Source organism: Xenopus laevis, chromosome 5L, assembly GCF_017654675.1.
Source record: "Xenopus laevis strain J_2021 chromosome 5L, Xenopus_laevis_v10.1, whole genome shotgun sequence".
Taxonomy (NCBI): Eukaryota; Metazoa; Chordata; class Amphibia; order Anura; family Pipidae; genus Xenopus; species Xenopus laevis.
In genome coordinates, this window is record NC_054379.1 from 111,239,282 (window position 1) to 111,264,569 (window position 25,288).

The 25,288-nt window shown below is 37.5% G+C and overlaps 1 protein-coding gene across 2 annotated transcripts in view; it reads left to right on the forward strand.

Annotated features, from left to right (window-relative positions):
- The first annotated feature begins 875 nt into the window (after positions 1-875).
- The window catches only part of il1rap.L (interleukin 1 receptor accessory protein L homeolog), a 100,243-nt gene continuing 75,830 nt past the window's right edge, over positions 876-25,288 (forward strand). The window contains exon 1 of one of the 2 annotated variants that reach the window (XM_018263595.2): positions 876-1,101. The gene's annotated coding sequence lies outside the window, so the exon portion shown is untranslated. The remainder of the gene's footprint in view (positions 1,102-25,288) is intronic. The other variant, XM_041563261.1, reaches the window with a different exon arrangement.

Below are 25,288 nucleotides of genomic sequence, written 5' to 3' on the forward strand. Positions count from 1 at the left end.
CTAGAACCTATTTGGAGTCAATTGGTGGACTTTTTGTGGGAGAAACTTCGAATCGTACGATTCAAATGCAATATTACTTCGATTAGTACGATTTAATTCGATCGAAAGCGGACCGTCACCTGACCTATTCAATCGAAAACGAACCTATTCTGCCAAAAAAAAACTTTTTTTTTTTAAATTCAAAGTTTTTTCAAATTCGAAACTAATGAGAGATGAGAGTTTACCACAGAAAAACTCACCCACTTTCTACTCATTCCTATGGGATTGTTAGAATGTTAGTGGGTGAAAGTTAGAGTTCACCTTTCATAAATACGCTGCTAAAAATCCAAATTGAAAGTGAGTGAGTTGTTTCTGTGGCAAACTCTAATCTCACAGTCTGATAAATCTGCCCCCGTAGATTGGAACACTGACAGCGCAATCAGTCGCAGATTCGACATAATTTTTTCAACGTTGTTTTGAAGGTGCTGCTTGTTCCTGAACATGAAGTTCTGGTGACACGAAGAAGTTTCTAGCGCAAAGGCGGTATCTATTGGATCTGCTTACATTATGCAGAATTAGAAAATGCAATAATTGCAATATCCGAGCCACGGAAGGGCGACGACTTGTTTCACAACAGCATAACATGCAAATAATGTATTGCACAAGCCTCATTTCGCTTTCCAGTAAATTCGGGCTACGGAGGTGCCTAAGGTGATTGAATCAGTACAAGCGGTTCAACAACATTTTCCCTAAATCGTCAGAATGACAGCACATTCTCTGGCAACTCCAGATCTGCAGCAGCGTTAACACACCGCCCGCTTCTTAACTCCACCCCTACACAAGGATAGAGTGGCAGAAAAGCTCGGTCTGTGACAGTCACTGGGACTGAACCAATCCGCTGTCCTAGGGGGAGGAACCGTAGGAGCGGACGAAGAAGAGGCAAGCAGGGAAGAGAGAGGAAAAAAAGTGTCATGGAAAGTGGCTGGGTGACCCGCGGCAGAGCTGCGGCTGACGGCTCCAGCTGGTGCTTTTTGCTCTTGGAAAGGAGTCTGCCAGTAAGGGACGGGAGACGCTGCTACTAATCGCTACAGTGACTGTGGAAAGGACAACATCCTGACACAGGTAAGCGAGGATACAGTTGGCTTGTCAGCACATGGGAATCCGAGACTGCTGGGAGAGTGTATTAAAATCATTATCTTTCATTACCAACCTTCAAAGTTTCGCAGAACCGTCGCGTTGTAAAGGAAGCTCTATAGAGAGTGCAGCTGCGTCAACAGCTCAGGTACATGTGGGGACGTCTAAATCAGCGCTCGCAAGTTCGCTCGGGTCCTGATGTTGGTGAAAGCTAGCTATTAGCGTGTGCACGATGACAGGGGACGGTGGGAGCTGTAGTTGAGATCCCATCCAGTTTACACTGGAGACAGTGGCTTTGGAATAGTAGACGCGCGTCTTTGTTGCCAACTATGGCTTCTAATTACTGCATGAGGTCAAATTGTAATGAGCAAAGTTGCTAGTGTGTTCTATGAGCATCCTTGGTGTATGGTACCTAGCGATGCAACATGCTTGTGACTAAAGGTTGCCATACACTGTAAGCTCGCCAAACGAGTGGATCTTAACCCAACATGCCCACTAACGGTTGGGCAATATCGGATGAATCCGAACGTTTAGCCCAGCGGCCGGACGATCGGATTACAATACTATGAATGGGCTCGGACGGGTCGCAGGACCGCATCAAGTAGCCGATGCTGTCCTGGATCGTACAAAAAAATCAAACTTGATCTATCGATATCTGCCTGATATAGATCGGGAGGACCCGTCAGCAGCCCCCACACATGGGCAGATAAGCAGCCGAATCGGTCTAAAGGACCAATATTGGCACCTTTAATCTGCCCATGTATGGCCACCTTAAGGCACTTTTTTGGTTTACTAGGGGCGTAAACAACACCCCCTCCCATTTACAAACTCATCTGTTCCTAGCATGTATATTCTACTTTATATTTCATGTATCAGGGAGCCTACAGAGGAGCTGACACACGTGGAGCAGTACTGTACCAAGCAGGTGGAAGTTACAGGGTTCCCTTCACACAGATCCCACAGATCTGTTACACTCTCATAATACATAGCAGTGCTGCTGCCAATCGGAATATGGAACCCTTGTTACAGGCCACTAGACTGCATTGAGCAGCCCCCATCTCTCAGCAGACTTGCTTTATCTAATGAGTCTTTCATTTATCCCTGCAAGCAGATGACTTATTACAGAGTTTAAGCACATGATTGGATTGCTTGTATTTTGGACAGTAGTCAAAATTTGGATACATAGTCTCATTTGGATACATTCTCTGATGCAAGGCTGCTACTACTGGGATATTTTTAATTTCTCATTTGACACTATAGGAATGGCAGAAAGCTATAAATTTGCTTTGGTCGTAAATCAACCACATTATCAAAATAGTCACAGTGTGTTTTCTGCCAGCATGATTCCACAGTTCTATGCAAAGTACATTTCTTACTCAGGATAACATTTTTGAAAGTGGTTGTGGATTGTAAACCCCCCGATTAATATCATCACAGAGCTGTTGCTTTGCAGGCGAGGGTAACCATCTCATTACACTAGTATAGTCCTTTATCATATTGTGCTACTATGCTCCATCAGAATTTATCAGTTATATCAAATGTAGCAACAATGATACGAATACAAATATACACTGGGGGAGGAGATGAAAAGCATGTATAACAGAGCTTCAGCCATAGTGTTTTTGTCTTGCATGCTCCCAGACAAATGCATCCACGGTATGGGAAATGATTTAATGCTGCTGGAACTATTGGATCGAAAAGCATGATGTATTGTGATTTGCAGCCCAAGTCTGTGAATGATTGGCAGCTCAACCCTCTCCTTGCAGATTGTATTTTTGTATCTGTAAATAAGAAGAATGCAAAGCCTCTGGTTGCTGTCATGGTGAGATGGGGGGGCCAAAAGGCATGCTAATGATAGCTCCGGTTCGACGAAATCTGGCTTTATTGATTTGTTCAAGACTGCTGAGAGGGTAAATGAGTGAGGCAGACCATCGAGTGAGTTTGACTCATTCATGGTGAGTGGCACTTGGCCGTAGTAAAGAGAGTTCACATGGCATGACATTGACTAAGTGTTAGGTTTAATTTGTAAACCAACCTTTATTGCCAAGGTTAACAACAACACATGGTAGAACAGGTCCACTTGGCAGTTAGCACTACCTGTCACCTTACATTTACTAACAAATGCACTACTAACCAACATGATATTTCAGTGTTTGTAAAAATGCTTTATATGTAAGCCTGGGATACCTCATTCCTTGTATGCGAAGGAAGATATGAATGCACTAGTGGACATGGGTGCCTTTGACAAGTGTTGTTTTCTCCATTGTGATCAGACAACCTATGGGCTTTCATTGCTTTAGTCAATGTTCATGGGTTTAAGTGATACAGTGTAGCAGTGCATTGCAAGACCATTCTGATTTTCTGAGATCATTTGCAATTGGTTTTCATGTTCTATTATTTGTGTTTTTTCAGTTTAAGCAGCTCTCCAGTATGCTATTTCAACAATCTGGTTGTTAGGGTCTAAATTACCCTAGCAACCATGCATTGATTTGAATAAGGGACTGGACTGAATAGGAGAGGGACTAAATAGAAAGTTGATAAAAAGTAGCAATGACAATACATTGGAAAATTCAAAAGAGTCAGAAGAAGAAGGCAAATAATTAAAACAATAAAAAATAAAATTAAAGACAAATAATTAAAAAAAGTATATAAAAAAATAAAGACCAACTGGAAAGTTGCTTAGAATTGGCCATTGTACCACATACTAAAAATTAACTTAAAGGAGAACTACCCCTTTAATTATTTGCTAAAAATAATGTTTTATAGCAGGCACCTAAGAACAGGAATGTATTGTAGAACTGGGCTGCCTGGTGGTGAGCAAGTATTGGGCTGAGTTGGCTAAACTTGGGAATACACGTCAGCCTTTGGTAAAGCCATTTAACTGGCTATGTAATCATTATACCTTCGGCCTGACATATATTTAGGGCCCTATGTACTATCATTTTTCTCATCTCTAATCTGTAGAACTTTTTGGTGGAAAAAAATTATTTATTTATGAAAAAATCAGAAAATGATAAGCTGTTGTTAAAGACGGGAAGTTAAAGGGGTGGTTCACATTTAAGTCAATGTTTAGTATGCTACAGAATGAGTAATTCTAAGCAACTTTTCAATTGGCCTTAATATTTTCTTCAGCTTTCCCATGGGGATCACTTAACCCGTCTGAAAACAAATGCTCTGTAAGGCTACAAATGTATTGTTATTGCTAGTTTTTATTACTCGTCTTTCTATTCAGGCCCTCTCTTATTCATATTCCAGTATCTCATTCAAAGTGGTGCATGGCTGTGATGAAAATGTGAGCCCTAGCAACCAGCCGAAATTGCAAACCGCAGAGCTGATGAATTAAAAGCTAAATAACTCAAAAACTACAAATAATTAAAAATGAAAACCAACTGCAAATTGTCTCAGAATTTCACACTCTACATCATAATAAAAGTTAATTTAAAGGTGAACAACCCCTTTAATGGAAAGCTTATATTACATCAGTATATTAAAGCTCACCCAGTGTGTTTTATGCAATAAACCAATATATGATAAAGCTTCACCAAACACTAGAAGGGACGTACTTGCATTCAACGAACAGCAGACATTGTTCAGCACATCCAACAGGAAAGATAAAATATCGCAGTTCTAATCTATCAGTATATGATAGATCTTTAAATGTAGCACATATTGGCTTATCCTCCATTTGGTATTGATTGGGATAATGCCATTTATGGCTAATCGAGCTTAATTACTATCACTTTATCTCATAGTCCCCATTTGCATGGGAAGCTGCTGGCCTTCGTTTATAACCGCTGGCTCCCACCCAGAACTTCAATAAATGTTTGACTGATGTCATTAATTGGCTGAACCTTAGTGATGGTGTGAATCTATTACTTATGGTTTGTGGTCAGTTTTCTATGTTCTAACCTAAAAAAATATATTGTGCATCCTAACAGTCAATATTTCCTTTTGTGTGTGGCGCATTATACAAGTTATCACAATAAGAAGCTGCTTTTGGGACAAAGGGGGGAAATAATTGTGCCACAATGCTTTTTGCTGAAAAGGGTTTGTGGTGCAATAAAGAACCCTCCTGTGCTGAATAGGTTTGATGCCATTTTTTTTGCCAAAGTCAGGGCTGTGTGGTGCAGACTAAGGGGCCTATTTATTATGCTGTGTAAAACGAAATTCGTCGGAAAAATGGTGTAAAAAGCTGTGTAAAATAATCCATGTGAACACTAATTTACATTGCTCCAGACCTTTGTAAGTAAGTTCTGGCAGAAGTTGCTCTAAGAAAAATTGGGTAAAATAATTACACAGTTTTTTACACAACTATGTGTGACAAATTATTCTGCAGTTTTTTACCCCACATAATAAATTTCCCCCTAAGTAGGAGGAAAGGTATTAGACTGTTTGAGATTGTTAGCTCCTGCGAGTCGGACCCTCCCCTATTGTCTCATACCAATATGCAGTTGTAATTATGTGCATCAGTTGTAATAAAATGTTTTTGTCTGTCCATGTCTTGTATTTGTATCCCCATACTCTGGTCCAGTAGACCCCCTTTTGTGTTGGCGTTTGAGAGGCGTGTCCTAATTTCTCCCATTCTTTCCTTGATTCTTTTCTTAAAGAGTTTTGCCTTGAACATGATAGAGCAAGGCTAAAGAAATGTGTCAAAATAGGTGGAGCAGAAAGACGGATGTCTCAGTGCTTGGGAGTACAAGTGTTACATGGGCAGACCAGTGCTGTAGCGCATACTGATCTCATTATACCTCATTATACCTTGGCTGGAGTTACAGGGTCATGATAAATGATTTCAGCCCCTTGGAAAAAAAACGCTCTGTCTGTATAATCAGGTGATAGGATACGGCAGAGCAAGATGTTCATATACAGTTCTAAGGGCATTTAAAAATAAAATATTGCAAGTATCATCATGATGTTATAAATTGTTTCTTAATACGTGAATCATTTGCAGCGCTGGCTGGGAGCAGTAATAGAATCAGGGTGGCACAAGGGGATAAAAGCTTATTTTTATGATAATGTATTTATAAAGCGCCAACATATTCCGCAGAGCTGAAACGTTTCTCACATTCCCAGGGTATTGTGTTTGTTATACAGGTAAGGGACCTGTTATCCAGCATGCTCGGTACCTGGGCTTTTCAAGATAAGGTTTTTTTTTCCGTAATTTGGCTCTCCATGCATCAAATGGACGAAACCTAATAGGATTATTTTGTCGCCAATAAGGAATAATTTTATCTTAGTTAGGATCAAGTAGAAGGTACAGGTATGGGATCTTTTATCCGGAAAACTGTTCTCTATAAAGCTCTGAATTACAGAAAGACTGTCTCCATTGTATCCACATAATCCAAATTTTTAAAAATGATTTTCGTTTCCTCTGTAATAATAAAACAATACCTTGTACTTGATCCAAACTAAGATATAATTAATCCTTATTGGAATCAAAACCAGCCTATTGGGTTTATTTAATGTTTACAGGATTTTCTAGTAGATTTAAGGTATGAAGATTCAAACTATGGAAAGATCTGTTATCCAGAAAACCCCAGGTGCCAAGCACTATGGATAACAAGTCCCATACCTGTACTGTTTTTTTTAATACAGAGAAGAAGGAAATAATTTCTAAAAAATTAAATTATTTGATTAAAATGGAATTGATCAAATATGGCTTTTTGTGATGTGCGGGCGGGTCTGATACCTGCAGGTTTACCTAGGGGTCTGGCTGATTTGGGCCGACCTCAGCACTCCATTTGCGCGGCGGGTTTAGGTTGAGCTCTTCTGCCTGCTCTCCACACCCGCGACCTTACACTGCCGGCTTCCTGCTTCCGATTTTATAGGCATGCGGTCCCCCTCCCCTTTTTTGACATCATCAGTGGGGCTGGTTGGCGCAGGCCTATAAATGGAGGAAGCAGAGTCGGGCAAGCTCGGGTTGGGTGCAGGTCGAGAAAAACTTGACCCGCACATCACTAATGACCTTGCCATAATTCAGAAGTTTCTGGATAACAGGTTTCCGGATAATGGATGCCATGCCAGTACCACTAAAGTTAGTGAATCTTACAAACTTCAATGTGGGCACCTGTCAGAACTTAAGAGTTACAGCTTTCACTTGAGGCTTTTCATCTGTTTTGCACTGTAAGATCCCGGCATCCTTTGCCGTCCAGTGGCTGGGAGCTGTTCTGAACAGGGCTGGCTTTCGGCCAAGGCAGCCATTTCCCGAGTCTCAAGAAAGGTCAGTTAGACAGGTGTCGTTGCAGAACAGAAGATTAAAAATATTGGGTGGGAAACCAAGGCTGTACAGTATGTGTGAATGGATAGTGCAGTTTTGTTTGGCTAAAGCTAGAGATTAGCTGTTTTTGCCACTGATTGCTGTTATGTTAAAGCTGATAAGTCTACAGTTACACCATATTCTCTCATGTTATGATGAGACAGTAGAAATAATAAAAAAAAAAAGCACATGCTGTTTAATCCTCTGCTCGCGTCTCTCCCCAGTGGGAAGCCAGAGGGAGCGGATGCATAGATCAGCTCCACATCCCAATTGTACATGCGCCGTATGGAGACACAATTAGAGGGCTAGGCAGCAGGGTATCTTTTGTCATTTACAGACCATACTTTCCTGCCAGGGGCTTTAATTTGAGATAAAACATTTGTAATCAGCCTTTTGCAAATGCACACTAAAATCAAGACCGCTCTGCTTTATCTGTTGAGGGACACTGTATATCAGCGTAGCTTGGTTAGTTTGTTTTAGTGAAGACATTCACTTTAGATAATTTGGTCTATACATTCCTTGAATGAAAAACAATATCACTGACTTATCTAAAGAGTAAAATTCAAAGCAAAATAAACATGTTTTTCATAAAAGAAACACACTGATACAGTGTTATGTCTTTGTGTAGTGGTCCCAAAACTGTGGTGATGTCTGAAGCAGGGACTGGGGGTTAAAATGCATTTGCTGCCTTAAAGGAGAAGGAAAGGCTTAAATTAAGTAAGCTTTATCAGAAAGGTCTATATAAAAATACCAGTAAACCCTCAAAGTAATGCTGCTCTGAGTCCTCTGTCAAAAGAAACACAGTGTTTCTTTCCTTCTATTGTGGACACATGGGCTTCTGTATCAGACCTGTTTTCAGCTTAAACCTCCAGGGCTAGGGCTTGAGCATGCTCGGTTTGCTCTTCTCTCCCTCACCCCCCCTTTTCCCCCCTCCCTCCTCCCCTCCCTGCTGTAATCTGAGCCCAGAGCTATGAGTGAGCAGGGAGACTCAGGCAGGAAGTGATGTATTACCAAGCTAATATGGCATTTGCTATCCTAAACAAACACAGAGCTTTTAGAGCTGTTTACTCAGGTATGGTAAAGTATTCTTCTGAATAAATATAGTGTTATAGCTTGCAATATTGTGGCTAATCTATTGGCAATAAACTGCTTCGGTAGCTCTCCTTTTTTTTTGAATTGCTTACGAATAACAGTGTTTATATATATATATATATATATATATATATATATATATATATATATATATATATATATATATATATATATATATATATATATATATATATATATATACATTTGTATATATGTGTGTATCTCAAATGGGGCGGAAGCTGCTGTATAGGGTTGCCAGCCAGCCAGTATTTTACCATCTTAGTGTCAGCGCTCCACCCCATTTTGCCATGACCTTTCCCATTTGCATTATAACCTCACCGCCTTACCAGCACGACCCAACCCCTTATACACCTTAACACTCCCTCTTTTATCACTGCTCACCAGCCCACGGGTAAATCTTTTTTTAAAAGGTGGAAATTTTACTGTTGCATGTTTTAATGAAATAAATAAAGATAAAATCTGTTTTAAAGGTTCTCTGCATGCACCATGATGTTATCATGTAATTATTATTGTCATTATTTCTAAAGTGTCAATATATTGTGCAACACTGTTTTTATGTAGCGATCTATAGTGAAACTTAAATTGCCCAAGCTTGTCACTGGACACAGGGGGGATTTTTAAATTTTTTTAAAAGCAGGGCTCACCACTCTCTTATAAAGCATTTTTTCTGAGATTTTTGCTGTAGTATTACATAAACACTACATTTGTATTACAAAGGCACTGCATGGCATCATATTGGCACCACACTGGCATTGAATGGCACTACACAGATACACGTGCATTACACCGTTCTCACTGGCACTATATTGGTATTATAAATGCAATATATTGATAGTCTATTGGCACTAAATTGGCAGTAGACATGCATCATGCTGAACCATATTGGCACAACACTAACACTACAAGGGACTATGCAATTCCTTGATAATGAGAGGAATCACTTGCCTTCGGTTAATTTTTTTTATTATGTCCAATAAATTTTCCATTATGCGTGTTTAAATATATGTGTTGATATTAATGTTGCACTTTATTAAAGTTTTAAGGGAAAAACACTGTAACTTCTGCCCAAAACTTTTTCTCCTCCATCAGACCACTCTCTTACAGATTCCCTATGGGGGCCAATCCAGGTTGGAGGCAGGCTGCACTGATGAAAGTTGGATGTGGGTGGGGCCAATCCAGGTTGGGGGCAGGCTGGACCAATCAGTTGGAGGAAGGCTGGGCCAATGAGAGTTGGGGTGGGCGATGCCAATCCAGATTGGGGGCATGCTGGGCCAATCAGTTGGAGGAAGACTGAGCTAATGAGGGTCAGGGGTTGGGCTAAGCCAATCAGGGTTAAGGGCGGGTTTGGCTACTCGATGTTTAGCCAGTGGGAGCAAGTAAAAGCTCCTGGCCTTATGTGCTGCTGCAGTGCGGGTGTCTCTGTGCACAGAAGGCGGGCCCTGCTAATACAAGTAAGTTTGGCACTTCGCCGGGCCCCCCTTAAGAGCCAATACTCACCGGGCCTTTGACGATAGTCCCCCCCCCAGTAAGGATATTAAGACACAAAGGAGTTCCATGACTGCCTTGCTATTATTCAGGTGGTGGAACACCGAGGTGACATTTAGGGGCAGATTTATTAAGGGTCAAGTTGTATTTTCCATGAAAAATCGTAGTTTTCAAAGTTATTTTTGGGTTTTTATTTATTTTTTTTTAGCTTGTTAACTCACTAAAAGTAGACAAATCCAACCTTTGACAAATAGCCCTTTTTGTGGCTGTTTGGCATTTCCATATAATGACATTGTAATTGAAGGACTGACAAAACCATAAATCCCATTTGTCATATTAGCCTTGTGTATGTATGTATTTTAATTTTAAATAATTTCCTCTTTTTTTGAAGCTATACATAGCCTATGTGATCCATATAACTGTAAGCAGTTTTAGGATAGATTGTTCTTGTTATCACATGGTGCTCTATGCAGGTGCTGTTTTTATGGAAAGTGCATGCCAGCCCAAGAAAGAGAATTAGCAATTGCCTCAATGTTGGTTCTAAATACACATCAATAATGAAGACCAATTGAAAAATTGCTTAGAATTGGCCATTCTATAACATAATAAGTATTTACTTAAAGTTGAACCACCCTTTTAAGATTAAAAAATCTAAAGAAAAATAATAATATAAGTACTTGTCAATAACTTAATTACAGAAAACTTTTGAAGAGCTAGATATTTCTATGTGTCACTGGTTAGTGTGGATATTTTCACACTTTCCATGTCTATAAGTATGTAATATAAATAATATGTATATAATATGTATCCAAAATGATCTGTTATCCAACTTTATTTCCAGGGTGTGAAATACAATTGCAGGTCATAAGACTCATAAGAGTCAAAGGACAAAGTAGTGGGACAGTGAAGCAATATTATAACTACAGTGAAACCTCAATTTTAAGTACCCTGATTTTAAAGGAAATGTTCAGTGTAAAATACAAACTAGGTAAATAGATAGGTTGTGCAATATAAAAAATATTTCTAATTTAGTTAGTTAGCCAGAAATGTAATCTGTAAAGGTCGGAGTGACTGGATGTCTAACATAATAGCCAGAACACTGATTCTCTTGGTTTCCACTGATTGATTACCAGGGCCATAACTGTTTGCTTTTAAATCTGAGCTGAATCCTAGAGATCAATTGCAAACTCACTGAACAGTTATGTTCCATGTGCCCCCCCCTTAAAGTTGCTGACTAACTCAGAGTTAGAGAGCTGAAAAGCAGGAAGTTATATTCTGTTTTTATGTTAGACATCCAGTCACTCCAGCCTTTATAGATTACATTTTTTGCTAACTAACTATATTAGAAACATTTTTTATTTAGCACAACCTATCTATTTGGTAAGTTTTTTTTTACACTAAACTGTTCCTTTAAGTTTTCCCACATTTTACATTTTTTATTTGTGGTCCCACCAATTTATAATGCATTCCAATGGGTGCATTTTCCTGATTTTAAGTAATGTTTTCCCAGATTTTACATCAAAATGTTATCCTGATGTACCCAAAGCTGCTTTTTTCCCTCTATGAATGTTATTATTTGTGGAATAAAGAGGTTTAAAATACTAACCAGATGTATATTTTGCCATGGTTCTGACAGTAAATGGTCAATTCCAATTAGTCTGTCCCTTTTACAGTCCTGCACCAATCACTTATTGCTTTAGGTTGTGTATGTGACTTGCACATGCCCCCAATAGTAGTAAAGTAACATTAACGCTGCAATGCTTAAACCTTTTTATTAACACAGTAAATATTGTATCTCAAAGTAAAACACACTCCTGTGCTTATATATTTTCAGTACTTGAAGAAAAGGTTAATTTAACATATTTCCCTGATTTTACATTTTCCAGGATTTTACATAATTTTTTCCTGAAAAACCTAAAATGGGGGTTCTACTGTAATATACCAGTGGGAATTGCCTCATTGCTCTCTTGTTAGAAATACATTATTATAATTATTATCCTAGAGTCTATGTTCCCTATTTCATGCACATCCACCAGGGTCAGTTTCAACAGAAGTGGGAGGAAAACTGAGTACCTGGAGAAAACTAACATAGACTCATAGAATGTTTCCTCTGAAATGTGTGCTCATAAGCTCACACAAATTTTGAGGCCAGCACACACAACAAGTTGTGGTGTGCACAAAGAATTTTGTGTGAAAACCTGAACACAGTTTTTGGAAACTGCACACACAAGTTTAAAATGTGTGCACAAAATATTTTTTTTGCGCACATAGCCAAAAAGGAATTAGAGGGAACATTGGCTGGGATCACCAAATGATATGTGTAAATGCATATAGTCAAATTCAGAATAAACCACATTTTGCTGTCCATTTTATGGAAGATAATCTCTACATTTTCAAGTAATATTGATTGAATTCATTAGATCAGAGCTGTGCACCTAAAATCCTATGAGCGATGTGGCCCTCTAGGGTCTTCAGTGGCACAACCTTGATCTTAGGAATTACTTTGTTTGGGAATCTGTTTATTATGTAGTAATTATCTATTTAGAAACACTCCACAGACTGTTAGGTATGATATAATTTTGATATAATTCAGCCCACAAATATTTAGTATAATCTGATAAATCTGGGGTTTTTGGCAGAATCAAGCAATGAGTTGGACAGCACTGCCTTAAATTTACTGCACTAGAACTATTTGGTGTCAGCACAGAGTAGACTGTAGTTGTCTTGTAAATGTTTTTTACCATCACATTATAAACCACAAAGGGGAACTGGCTAAATCACTGTCGATGACAGTTTTTAACATCAGCAGATGAAATCCCTTGAGATGTTTTTCATTACTCACCATAAAGCTTTTACTTCTTTTCTGTATATTATTTACAGAGTTGGAGCTGATGGCCTTGGACGTAGCTCAAAGGACATATAAAATATAAATATACACGGGAGCTTTGAAATTGCCTCCTTCTTTCCCTAATATTATGACAAATGGACTCTCTGGTATTTTTATCACCATGATGTTTAAGAACAAAAAGATTGATGGTAAATGATCCATTGGCTTCCATTATGGTATTGAAAGAAATGTTTATTCAACAAAAGAATTTCTAGACGGCAAAATATATTTAAAATAATTTAAGTATTTGATCTACTTTATGAATCAACATCAATGAATAGTGGGTTTCTTGACTGTTTAAAGTAAAAGAAATATGTGAAAAAATAGCACTTCTGCCTTGCAGTGCTGGAGTCCTAGGTTTGACACTAGCAATTGCACTGCATCTGCAGGGAGGTTGTTTGTTCTCCCCATACTTATATAGATTTTTTCCGGGTACTCTGGTTGTCTCCCACACTTAGCACTTAGCATCCCACACAATAGCATACAGGTAGCTTAATTGGCTCCTGATAAAATTGTGTGAATGTGATAGGCACCTTAGATTTTAAGCTCCACTGGATAAGAGACTGATGTATCATTTATTTAAAATTCTGCAGAATATGTATAAATAAATAATAATAAAAACAGTAAAAATAGTTAAAAATAAATAACTTATGCATTTTACTTGTTTGAGCCTGAAACAAAGAATATATACAGATAAACATGTAAAACGACAGGAAATAGTGAGAGTGCCTAAGGTTGCCTCGAATTTGTAGGTAATCAGTGTTGAACAAACCAAAATGAATGGTGTGTTAGTCTGCTCCAAAAATAAGTGTGGGTACAAAAGTATAGAGAATAATAATGTACGGTCTCATAAACTGCTGTCTAAGTGTTACAAAATTGGAAAAATCACCAAAGGTATGGAGACCAGCTGACAGTGAAGACTATCAAAAATAGTTATAAAATGTAAAAATATTTATTTGGTCATGTATAGCCTAACGTGTTTCATGCCAAATGGGCTGCAAGTCCACACTCAACTGTTCTGTCTTTGCTACTGCACACAGCATTTTTAAAGCAGTTGCAGTCTAATAATCAAAGTACCAATAGCCTTGAGGAAAATGGATGAATTTTAACACTGATTCAGTTTATCAGCACTTTGCCTTGCCCCCAAACTTGATGTCAGTTGTAACTTCCCTGTTCTTGAAGTTGTGTCTGGGTTTGACACAGATGAGTGATGAAGGACCAGAGGGGAGGCAGGGGCCACCTTTCAGATGGCATAGCACCATGTTCTTCCTGAAATTGGATTGTGCTAATTTCTCTTTAAATGCTTTCCTCAGATTCAAATTTGCATGTAGGTTTGTAAGTACCCAGCCTTATTTTCCCACTGTAATGTAGAAAATGAAGGTAGCTGTAAAGATGAAATGCTTTTTTATTATAGGGCAGCCTTTTCTAATAACAAATATGCACTTAAAATGTCAAATCTTAATAGCATTCTTTATTGAGCATATAATTTCCCAACTGGCTTAGTCTAGGGATGTTGCATTCTGCTGGGTTGTGTTTGGAGATGACAACTCTGGGGAGATTTTATTTGTGCCAGCAAGGCAGGCATAGCTGGAGGCTGTGTATTAAAGGGATGGTCACTCTCATGCACTAAAACCTTATTCTAAAATGTATAATGGAATCTGTGTACAATCATTTTTTTGAGCAGTGGATAAAATGCTGTTTTAATTATAAATGACTACTTTTCTATTCTTGTTGAGGGTATGGCTAGGACTAGAGAAATGGCAGAAAGCAGGCATAGGAAATGCATTAATGCAATAGCCTTATTTAAGTTGGCAAGGCCTTTAATGTATTTTAGGTCATACTGCTAAAAAAGCACAACACAAATTAAAGAGCAAAGACTGAACGCCTCAATTTGCACTTCAAACAGAAAATAAAACCCATTATTAACCTATGCCATGGCAAAAAAGTGAAACTATTTAAAAAGTGCAGTCTGTGACATGCAATTTACAGATACATTATGACAATTTGTTCATTTTTAAGTTATTCATTCCGATTTTATGATGTACCATTTAAGATATCCGCTCGTAAAACCAGCTAACTGCTTGGTATTTTCTTAAGTAATTGGTATTCTCTGAGTCTTTTCAATTAAAATTTCTGATGGTTTAGAAAAATTTATAAGCCCCCTGAAAATATATAACTGTTTATACGGCTAACCGTTAATCTTTGTGTAGTTGGAAGGGACAGTGACACATGCCTTCTGTCTTCAAACAGATTCAAGTCTTTCCAAGTGCCTTTGCAGTTAAATACATATCCTCTCTTCACTTTTAGCATTCCCACTAGAATACACTAATTTAAGGAAATGTAGTTAATTTGTTATGTTTTCCTTTCCATTATTATATTAAGCTTAATGAACATTATGAAGCTTTCCATCTGCAGAGCAATTCGTTTTTTTCTTTTTAATTAGCTATACCAGTGAAAGAAAGCTATCACTATCAAACAAAAAAATTAAAGGCTTACTCATATACAATGTAGATTTACATTGATCAAAGCTAGTACCTGTGATGTGACAATTGGTCAGAATATTTAAAGGAGAATGAAAGCTCCAATCGATGGGGGTGCCAAATGTTAGTCCTGCGCAGGTCTGTTTTTTAAGACCCGTGCCCATCCTGTACCGCTTACCCTAAGCTTTCTGAAACCAAAGGAAACCTACCCAACTCGTTCCTGCATTAAGCATTGCATCGGCCAGAAGTGATGTCACTTAAACCAAAAGTGATGTCACAGAGCAATCATTTTTACATTGTTAAAGGTAGATTTTCCCTTATTGCTCCCTGAATGGCGAACCCACTGCAGGCGGGCCCATACATCGGGCACAAGTATCCCACGGGTACCCAAACTGATGCAGGAGATTCCCGAGCATTGTAATGACTTACCTAATACAGCGGGCTGCTGCCCTGCTCTGGCCCACCAGCCGGTTATATATCAGGCAGGTTTGAAAATCCAGTCAGACGAGGACAGTGAAATTGACAAAAACTGACATGCCTTGATTAGCTTCCTTTATAATCTAATATTTGGCCTTGGGTATAAATGATCAGATCAGCCCAATTTGACCCAGAAAAATCTGGGAATGTTTGTTTGATGACCTTGCCAAACCAGCAGAACCCAAACAAAATAAGGACTGATGAAAATGAATTGGCTATGTTTTGCTAATAATGAATTATTTGCAAGTGTATTAGTTGGAACTCATTCATTCCTAAACCACTAATTACAATTGGATTGCAATTGGATTCATGACCCCATTTCTGCATTGCATCAGTGCGAATCACTTTGCCACCATGCCGCCTATATCTAAACAATAAGAGACACTTCCCAAAAATGCAGTTTGCTATGCTGCAGGTACTGCATACTAATAGCATTTACATTACATAGTAATCTGTTCAGCCCTGCTATTCGCATTTTGTAAAAGTGTCCCTGATATTCTCTACTGATCTGGCCACCTTACCCTGAATGGCTTTCAAATTACTGTGATTTAGGACAATAATTTATCTTCTTGTTCTGCTAAGGTAAGCAGTTTTTCATGATTGCTACAGACTGCGTCTTTAATACCATCAGAAAGGGAATTCACTGACATGAGAGAAATTTGTTTACTGGCATCACTCCATGACTGCTTTTAGGAAAATTCCCTGGCTTTGAATGTATTCCTGGGGTTTTATTATACCCTAAACAACCCACTGCTGTGTTCCTGCTTTTGCACCTGCATTCATGTCAAGCGCAGAAGAAGCTGAAGTGTTGCTCTTGATACACAGAGGTGTGAAAGAAAGCAGCATGAAGCATTCCTCCTGTGAGTGAAAATAGAAGTGTTTTTCCCTTACTGGTGCCACTCGCCTCAGGGGTGGTAGAAATCCAGCAGCGTGGCAGAGGGAATGTTTTTTCCTGCACCATGCAGGTTAATAAACATGTGAACAGCTTGGGGGAGAACTGTCAGTCCATCACAAACGACAAGAAATTATGGTGCTTGAAAAGGATTAAATGTCAAAGGTTCTCAAATACATCACTTATTCTCTGTTTCCTTCATATTAGTGTGATTATTTACATGTAGTGAAAGGGCCTGTTTTAAGTGTAAAACACCTTCTCATTTAGTCATTCTGTAGTTTTTGTTGTAGCATTACAGTAATTAAATGTTGTGTCTATGAAATGTGAATTTTCTGTGGTTTAGCAACTCCTTTCACCTAACTGCACAGTTTCATTTCCATCTATAGCATGTGTGCATGTCAACTGCACAAAATTGCTAAATAAAGCTAACGTGTCAGTTTAGATGCCTTAATGAAAGACACTTATAAACGGGTAGTACATGGTCTTTGAATGGTTAATTATGTTGAACCAAAATAAATAGGTAGAAGGAAGTGAAAAGGGAGGAAGAAGCATTATAAACATTATAAAGTCCCATGTTGTTTTTATTATTAATATGTACTGTACTCCAATATATTCCACAGCCCTGTATGATAGAAAAGTAAATACATAACAAACATACAGATTACATACAAATACTGAGCAGTTCATGAGATAAAGAGGGCCTTGCCCATTAGAGCTTACAATCAAGCCCTTAAGGGGCCATACATGTCAGATTTACAAGGATTCTGTCATGTTTTTTATGGTATACTTTTTATTACTAAATTACACTGTGTACATTGCACGTAATTCATTCTACAATTTAAAATTGTGTTCTTGAACAAATAAATGAATTTTTGTTGTTGTAATATGGGGCGTGTAAGCAGTTTTAGCTTGTTACCTTCCCATTGTTCTGCTGGGGGCTGATATAACTCCAGCTTGCAATGCAGCAGTAAAGAGTGACTGAATTTTATCAGAACTCATGTCATATAATTGCGGGCACCTAGAAAACTGACAACATATCGAGCCTCATGTCAGATTTCAAAATTAAATATAAAACATTGGTTATTTTTAAAAATGGATTTCAGTGCTGGATTCTGCCGGAGGAGCGCTATTGACTGATGCATTTTGTAAAAAGCATGTCTCCCATGGCAGAATCCCTTTAAGGTGCTGATTCAGGCCCTTCAGACTGTTCTGTGGCTTCTCTGTCCATATATGGGCCCGAAAAACTCCTAGGTCTCTGTCTGGCAGGTTTGATTTCAAATCGGATCAAGGTCTACATCTGCTTGTTAATGCAGTTCTCGATCCAACTGCTGGCATAGCAGCAGTTATGATGTGATCATTGACAAAACTTGTATTGGATCTGCCCCTCAAGGTGGGCATATTCTTATAATGTATGACCACCTTTGCATAAACCTTTAACTGCCAACTGTGTAAATTCTAGTCATTGGCAAAAATTCATGTTTCGTGCTTGTTTGTCATTTCTGCTTTTCCACGTTTCACAGGTCACCAGAATGACTGCTGGCAAAATAAAGATTAAAACTACTTTTCTAATGCAGGAGGGGATACCAATAAACTGCATTCAAATTAGCACATCCATGGAATTTAGCTGGGGACCACAGGTGGAAAGGAGAAGGTTGTGATGCAAGAAGGCATGGGTGTTGAAGTGATTAGTAGTAATTGATGTGATGGGAAGGTAGCTGTTCAGTTTCTAAACTTCTGAGGCTGTAGCCCTTTCTTATGGTATATAATCACTATATGCTGGCAAGGTCCTGTTTATTTATCTTTTGTGAATCGTTCCTGTGACCATTTAGTTCTCACATTGTATCATTATACTATGTACCAAAGGGGAAAGGTGGGATGTCCACATTGGAAGTGGTTATAACTGACTCTTACTCTTGTGAGTTATAGACTGATAAACCATGTAATTAGCTACATAGAATTAAGTTGGTTTTATGAAGGACCTGCTGTGCCAAACCAATCTAATGAATTTCTATATAGCCTTATCAGTATTGTGCCAAGTCTTTTAGACTCTCTATAAATTACATTAGTTATGTGGTCTATACAGTAGTTGTAATTCAACTGCTTTTAATGATATCTATACATTTTCTCTGTATAGAAAGATTTAAACACTAAGTTAAATTGGACAGAAACAGTGGATACATCAGTTTGTACATATCTAGGCAGCAAGAGCAACACATTGTTTCATTGTTCTGATGTTGCTCAGATATGTAATGTTTAGAAAGTCAATGGCCTCGCTCTCAGATCTGCCACTGGGAAACATTTGAGAGTGGGAAAAATTAAATGTATTTATTGAATAAAGATATTTTTGTTTTATTATTTAAAAACAATTGGCGAGGGTCAATTGCAGAAACTCACTATGTAGGTGAGCTGCCCTTTATAATAAACTAACATGGATGGACAGATTTTTCAAGCTTGCAGGATATAATTGGATCTGGTGTGTGTAAGCTGTTGTTAAGTTAAAAACTCAGTTAACTAGCACACTGCACAGTATGTTTTCTTAACCATCTGGTTGAAATGGTATAATTAGTTTATTTTACCTTTGTTGACACAGTTCTTTCTCTCAGTCAGGTGTTAAATAAATATCACTGAGAAGATTGGATGCTGCTGTTACCGTATGCTTTAATGTTAATGGCCCACCAGTAAGGAATTGTGCCTTTTCTTCCAGTAATTAGACTGAAATGAATTTATAAATTTGACACATTACTTTCTCATTTAAGTTTTGAGAAAGACCTTGTTTCTTAGTATAAAAAATTATTTAGAAGTCTGTAAAAATCAGTTCTATGGCTTACTATTCTATGTTTTAAGGATGGGAAGCACTGTAGGTCTTTCAGTTCCTGTAATTATCAATTGGATACGCTCACTAGATTGATGGTGTTTTAAATAGTTAAATGGGCCTCTCGAATTGGGAACTAGAAACAAAGTAATTTAACTTGGCAAATGCTGCTCCTAAATGTAACTACATTAGAACCCCTTTCTTATGTTTTTCAGGGGACCAGAAAAAAATTGTGTAAAATCCAAACTGTAATATTAGGGAGCTGTATTATGTGTTATATATTGATGCAGCCAAAAAAAACTTTGCAAAATGCTGGCAAACTTAAAATCATTTGATGTAAAATTGAGTTTCTAGAAAGACCTTGTGCCTTAGTATAAAAATGATTTAGAAGTCTGTAAAAATCAGTTCTATGGCCTCAACAGTCTATGTTTTAAGAATGGAAGGCACTGTAGGTCTACTGTAGGTAGTGGGAACTAGAAACAAAGTAATTTAGCTTGGCAAATGTTGCTCCTAAATTAACCTAAATTAGAACCCAATTCTTATGTTTTTCAGGGGACCAGAAAAAAATTGTGTAAAATCCAGAAAACTGTAATATCAGAGAAATGTATTATTTGGTATATATTGATGCAGCCACAAAAAAAACTCTGCAAAATGCAGGAAAACTTAAAATCAGGGGATGTAAAATTGAGCTTTAACTGTAGCTACATCAGATCCATTATCCGGAATGCTCGGGACCTCGGGTTTACAGATACGTTTTTTTTCTGGTAACAATATACCCACAATATACCCTAAAGGGATTGTTAAATTGATAAGTATGATGCAGAGAGTGATATTCTGAGACAAATTGCAATTGGTTTTCATGTTTTATTATTTGTGGCTTTATTATAGCTTTGTATTCTTTTGTGCTCCAGATTGTAATTTCAGCAATTTGGTTGATAGGGTCCAAATTACAATGCATTGAATTGAATAAGAGACAGGAATATGACAAGGATGTGAATAGGATAGAGCCAGAATAGATGAGCAATAAAAAGCAGCAATTACAAAAGTTGTAGCCTTACAGAGCATTTGTATTTTGATGGGGTCAGTGACCCTCATTTGAAAACTGGAAAGAGTCAGAAGAAAAATGCAAATAATTCAGAACCTATAAAAAAAAAAAATTGTTTAGAATAAATAATTATATAACATACTAAAAGTTTACTTAAAGGTGAGCCACCCATTTAAGGCTACAAAAAAACATATAAACATCAAATAAACACAATACATCATTTTAAATTATGCATCTTAGGATCGAATACAAGGTACTGTTTAATTATTAAAGATAATAATTAAAAAACATATATAATTATTTGCCTAAAATGGACTGTATGCGCGATGGCATCCTCATAATTTAGAGATCTCTTTGAAACAAGTGAAACATAAAGGTGTCTGTTAGGTGAACTACAGAATATTTCCTGTGGGTATTGCCAGGACATGGCCTGTTCCACTGTATAATAATGGCATATGTTTTGTGGACATTCCCACTGAAGACACAATATAATGCGTGTGCTACCATTACTCTGATACCAGTTATAGAGTTCTGACTAAAGCCAGCATTGGATCACTGGCGAAAAGAATTGTGCATTATTTTTTGGTTTGCTTAGAGATGCTGATTATTTTTAATTTGTCATCAAGATATTTAGGGTGTGGGGCTTTGAAAGAATATAGGAATGCATCCATAGGCCTACCCTATCCCCTATGCCTTATCAGTTATTTCTTGTGCATGATGCATTATTGTTTTCTGCATCTTAAAAGGATGAAGATGTATTTCATTGAAACTGCAGTAAACTCATTACATGTTAATTTATACAAGCCAGGCAGGATGCCAGGGATTCCAGTGCCTTGAAGCCCGCTTCTTTATATTTCCATGATATTTACTCATGTCATAGATGGATCTTTATTTTTAATGGCATTTGAAATGTTTACTTATTTCTAATTATTATGTCTAATAGGGTGCAGATTAAAACATATATTACATATCTATTTTATTTGCATTACAAAAGTAATTAACATATTTATAAAAGTGGCTATAAATTCTAACTATCCTTAACACATTATCTAGTGTTACATGTACACTATGCCCTATTACTATAATATATCAGTTCCTAGTCCTATTCTTTGTTTTTGAAAGGACAAAGTGATTAAGAAAATGTATTAGTATGTTGGAAAAATAGGTGATGTGCAAAAATGTATGATGCAAGTGTTGTGTTTTTTACATCAGGGTTTAGCACACTAAGCACCTTACAAGTGAAAAAATTTAAATCTCAGCAACTTTTATATAGGTATGGGATCCGTTATCCGGAAACTTGTTTTCCAGAAAGCTCCAATTTATGGAAAGGCCATTTCCCATAGACTCCATTATAATCAAATAATCCAGATTCGTCCTTTTTCTCTGTAATAATAAAACAGTACCTTGTACTTGATCCATACTAAGATATAATTAACCCTTATTGGATACAAAACCAGCTTATAGGGTTTATTTAATATTTATATGATTTTCTAGTAGACTTAAGGTATGAAGATCTGAATTACAGGAAGATCCATTATCTGGAAAACCCTGGGATAACATTCTGGATAACAGGTCCCATACCTGTACAACATTATTTTATTTTTTTAATTGTTCGGGAAGATATGAAAACGTTCAACTTAATTAGAAACCTGCAGGATTAGCAAAAATAAACAAGTTGTTTTTTGTCTAAGGGCAATAGCATACGGTATGATTTGTAGCCCATGGTTAAATCTGTACTACCAGGGACGGCAACTCTCCCAAAAATAATTAATAATTTTTGCTAACATTTGAATTGAAACTATTAATTACATGACTGGCGGCGATTCATCTTAATCACCTTAAAGTGTCATCCTTCACATTTCTTAAACATAGTCCTTTGGCTTGATGGCCAGATCACTGGAAGCACTGGAGAATTTAACTATGTAAATACAGTTTAACTGGACATATTTTTGACTTTACATACCAATTTAGTAGAATTAGTTGCTTTCCGCTGTTTGTGAGTCACATGATGAAATGAAAAGATTTTGATGTCTTCATTCTTTCCACTGGTAATATACAGTTAGGAAGTACTTTGGGGGATACAAACCATTCATTCTGTGCTGTGTTCTTGCTTTGTACATTGAAATCATTCGAATGGAATGCAGTGTTATGGACAGATCTGTTCACAAATGAAATGATTGAGCTGCCAGTGAACAAGCCATAATGGTCCCCTGTCTAACCCTAAAACCAATGTCATTGCAAAGTCAGTCTGAAGTTTATTAGTAACAGCTATATCAGTGTTTCTTAACTTTTATTTCAGGGAGCCAAGTCAGAGAACCTGCTTTGCACACCAGAGTTATGTTTAAAACCAGTTATGCAGATAATTACTGTTTGTTTGTCAGAGAAAATGCTACTGTATGTAAGGTATGGATGACAGCTATTAAAGTACAATTCTGGATAGTGATGTTTTAGCTGCCCATCAACTTACCTTAAGATTTTACATTCCATGCTTTCGTTCCATGGTTTCCTTTTATAAAGGAAGGAATTTTTTCCCAAAGTGTGCAGCGTCATTTAGAAAATATGGCAAAGTCATGTAAAACCCACTTATTAACTGTTGTTACATAAGAATGAGGATGATAACATATGTTGTACCTAATAAGTTATTCACTCCTCTTTAGCTATTATTTCTCCAGTCTAGGGAGTTGGCAGGTTGTTTAAGGTTACAGAGATTACTGCCGCCAAAGGTGAATTTCCTGTTTCCTGTTATTTGATCCTAGGTAATTTACTGCCTCTTTCATACCAGTGTTTTAAAGAGACAGAATAGGAAGGCAAACAATTTAAAAAAAAAAGAAAAATGTATAAGAATCGGTCAGTGTATAACATAAAAGTTATTATAAAGTTAATTTTTCTAATTTCAAATAAGTTTAATTGTGCTTAAGCAAGTTTCGAAAAAGATTAAGTAAAACCGCTAGATTTATTTCTGCAATAACTAGATATAGATTTATTTGTACATGCACTGCAGTGAGAATTTTTACACTACTGCTCATTTTATAGCTGACAGAGAGACAACTGGAAAGCAAAGTAAGATGATGCCACAGCACTGCGATTATAAACCAAAGCAGATTGTTTTGCAATCCTTCAGAGACTGCAAGAGCACTTCATTGTGGTCCTTCCCAAGTCTATCCTGAATTTTAGTCAGTCAGGATGTTGGGAGGGCCCCATATATAGAGCCGTAAGTTGCCAACTGAGAAGGCAGCTTTTATTGACCCTTGTATGGCCACCTTATGTTTGAAGCCTGAACAAAAATATAATTGCAAGTTTTTGGCAGTATAAGGACATCGCTGCAGCATAATTTTTTGGACAGTCTTTTTGCAGGGTTAAACACAGAAGGCAAATGAACTGTCTTTAAAAGTTGTTAATGAAATATACATCTTGGTGTTCCCCCTTCAAAACAAGGAAGGACATAGCAATGCAGCACTTTTATGGTCTAATAGAAAAGTTAGCACGGACATGCATTTATGGCCTATTAGTTAGCCTGGGCAGTTAAAACTTTTATTAGGTACAAGGAGTCCAGTGAAGCATGCAAAATAGCAACCAGGCAAGCAAAAGTTGAAAATAAAAAGGGCATTGCTGCAAAGAGTAAAGCAAATCCCCACTTAATAGCATTTAATCTCTGTATATTGCCTTTATAAACAAGGGAGGCCTTAACAAGGCAACACATTTTCTTATTTAACAGAAATGTTAACAAAAAGACTGGTAAAAAAAAAACCAAATGCTTTTAAAAAGAGAAGGAAAGCTACTAAGGTAGTTTATTGCCAATACATTAGCCACAATAGTGCAAGCTAGAATGCTATATTTATTCTGTAGAATGCTTTACCATACCTGAGTAAACCGCTCTAGAAACGCTCTGTTTGTTATGGGTAGCAGCTGCCATATTAGCTTGGTGTGATATAACTTCCTGCCTTCTCTCCCTGCTCACTCATAGCTCTGGGTTAAGATTACAGCAGGGAGGGGAGGAGGGAAGAGCAAACTGAGGATGCTCAAGCCCGTGCAATGCATGCCAAATCCCACTACTTTAAATATTTGTAATGGTTTATTGTAGAATAGAACTTGCCATAAAAAATGGAATTGTCTTCCATGAGTAGGTGAGTGAGCAGTGAGCGGTGATCCTCTTTATAGGTAAAAGGTCCCCTGCTATTTGTCTAAATATAATGTCCTCTAATCCAAAGAAAACAACCCCAAACTTGACAGTCTACACTCATAATTTAAGTCTTCCATTCCTCTAACCAGTTTAGTTTTACGGCTCTGCACTCTCTCCAGCTCGTTTATATCCCTCTTAAGGACTGGAGTCCAAAACTGCACTGCATACTCCAGATGAGGCCTTACCAGGGACCTATAAAGAGGCATAATTATGTTTTCATCCCATGAGTTAATGTTTATGCAAGACAGAACGTTATTTGCTTTAGTAGCCACAGAATGACACTGCCCAGAAATAGACAACTTGTTATTTACAAAAAATCCTAGATCCTTCTCATTTAAGGAAACTCCCAACACACTGCAATTTAGTGTATAACTTGCATTTATATTATTTTTGCCAAAGTGCTTTTATAAACATTTATCAACATTGAACATTGAATTCATTTTCCAATTTGCTGGCCAGTTACCCAATTTAGACAAATCACTCTGCAAAGTGGCAGCATCCTGCATGGAACCTATAGTTCTGCACAATTTAGTATCATCTGCAAAAAT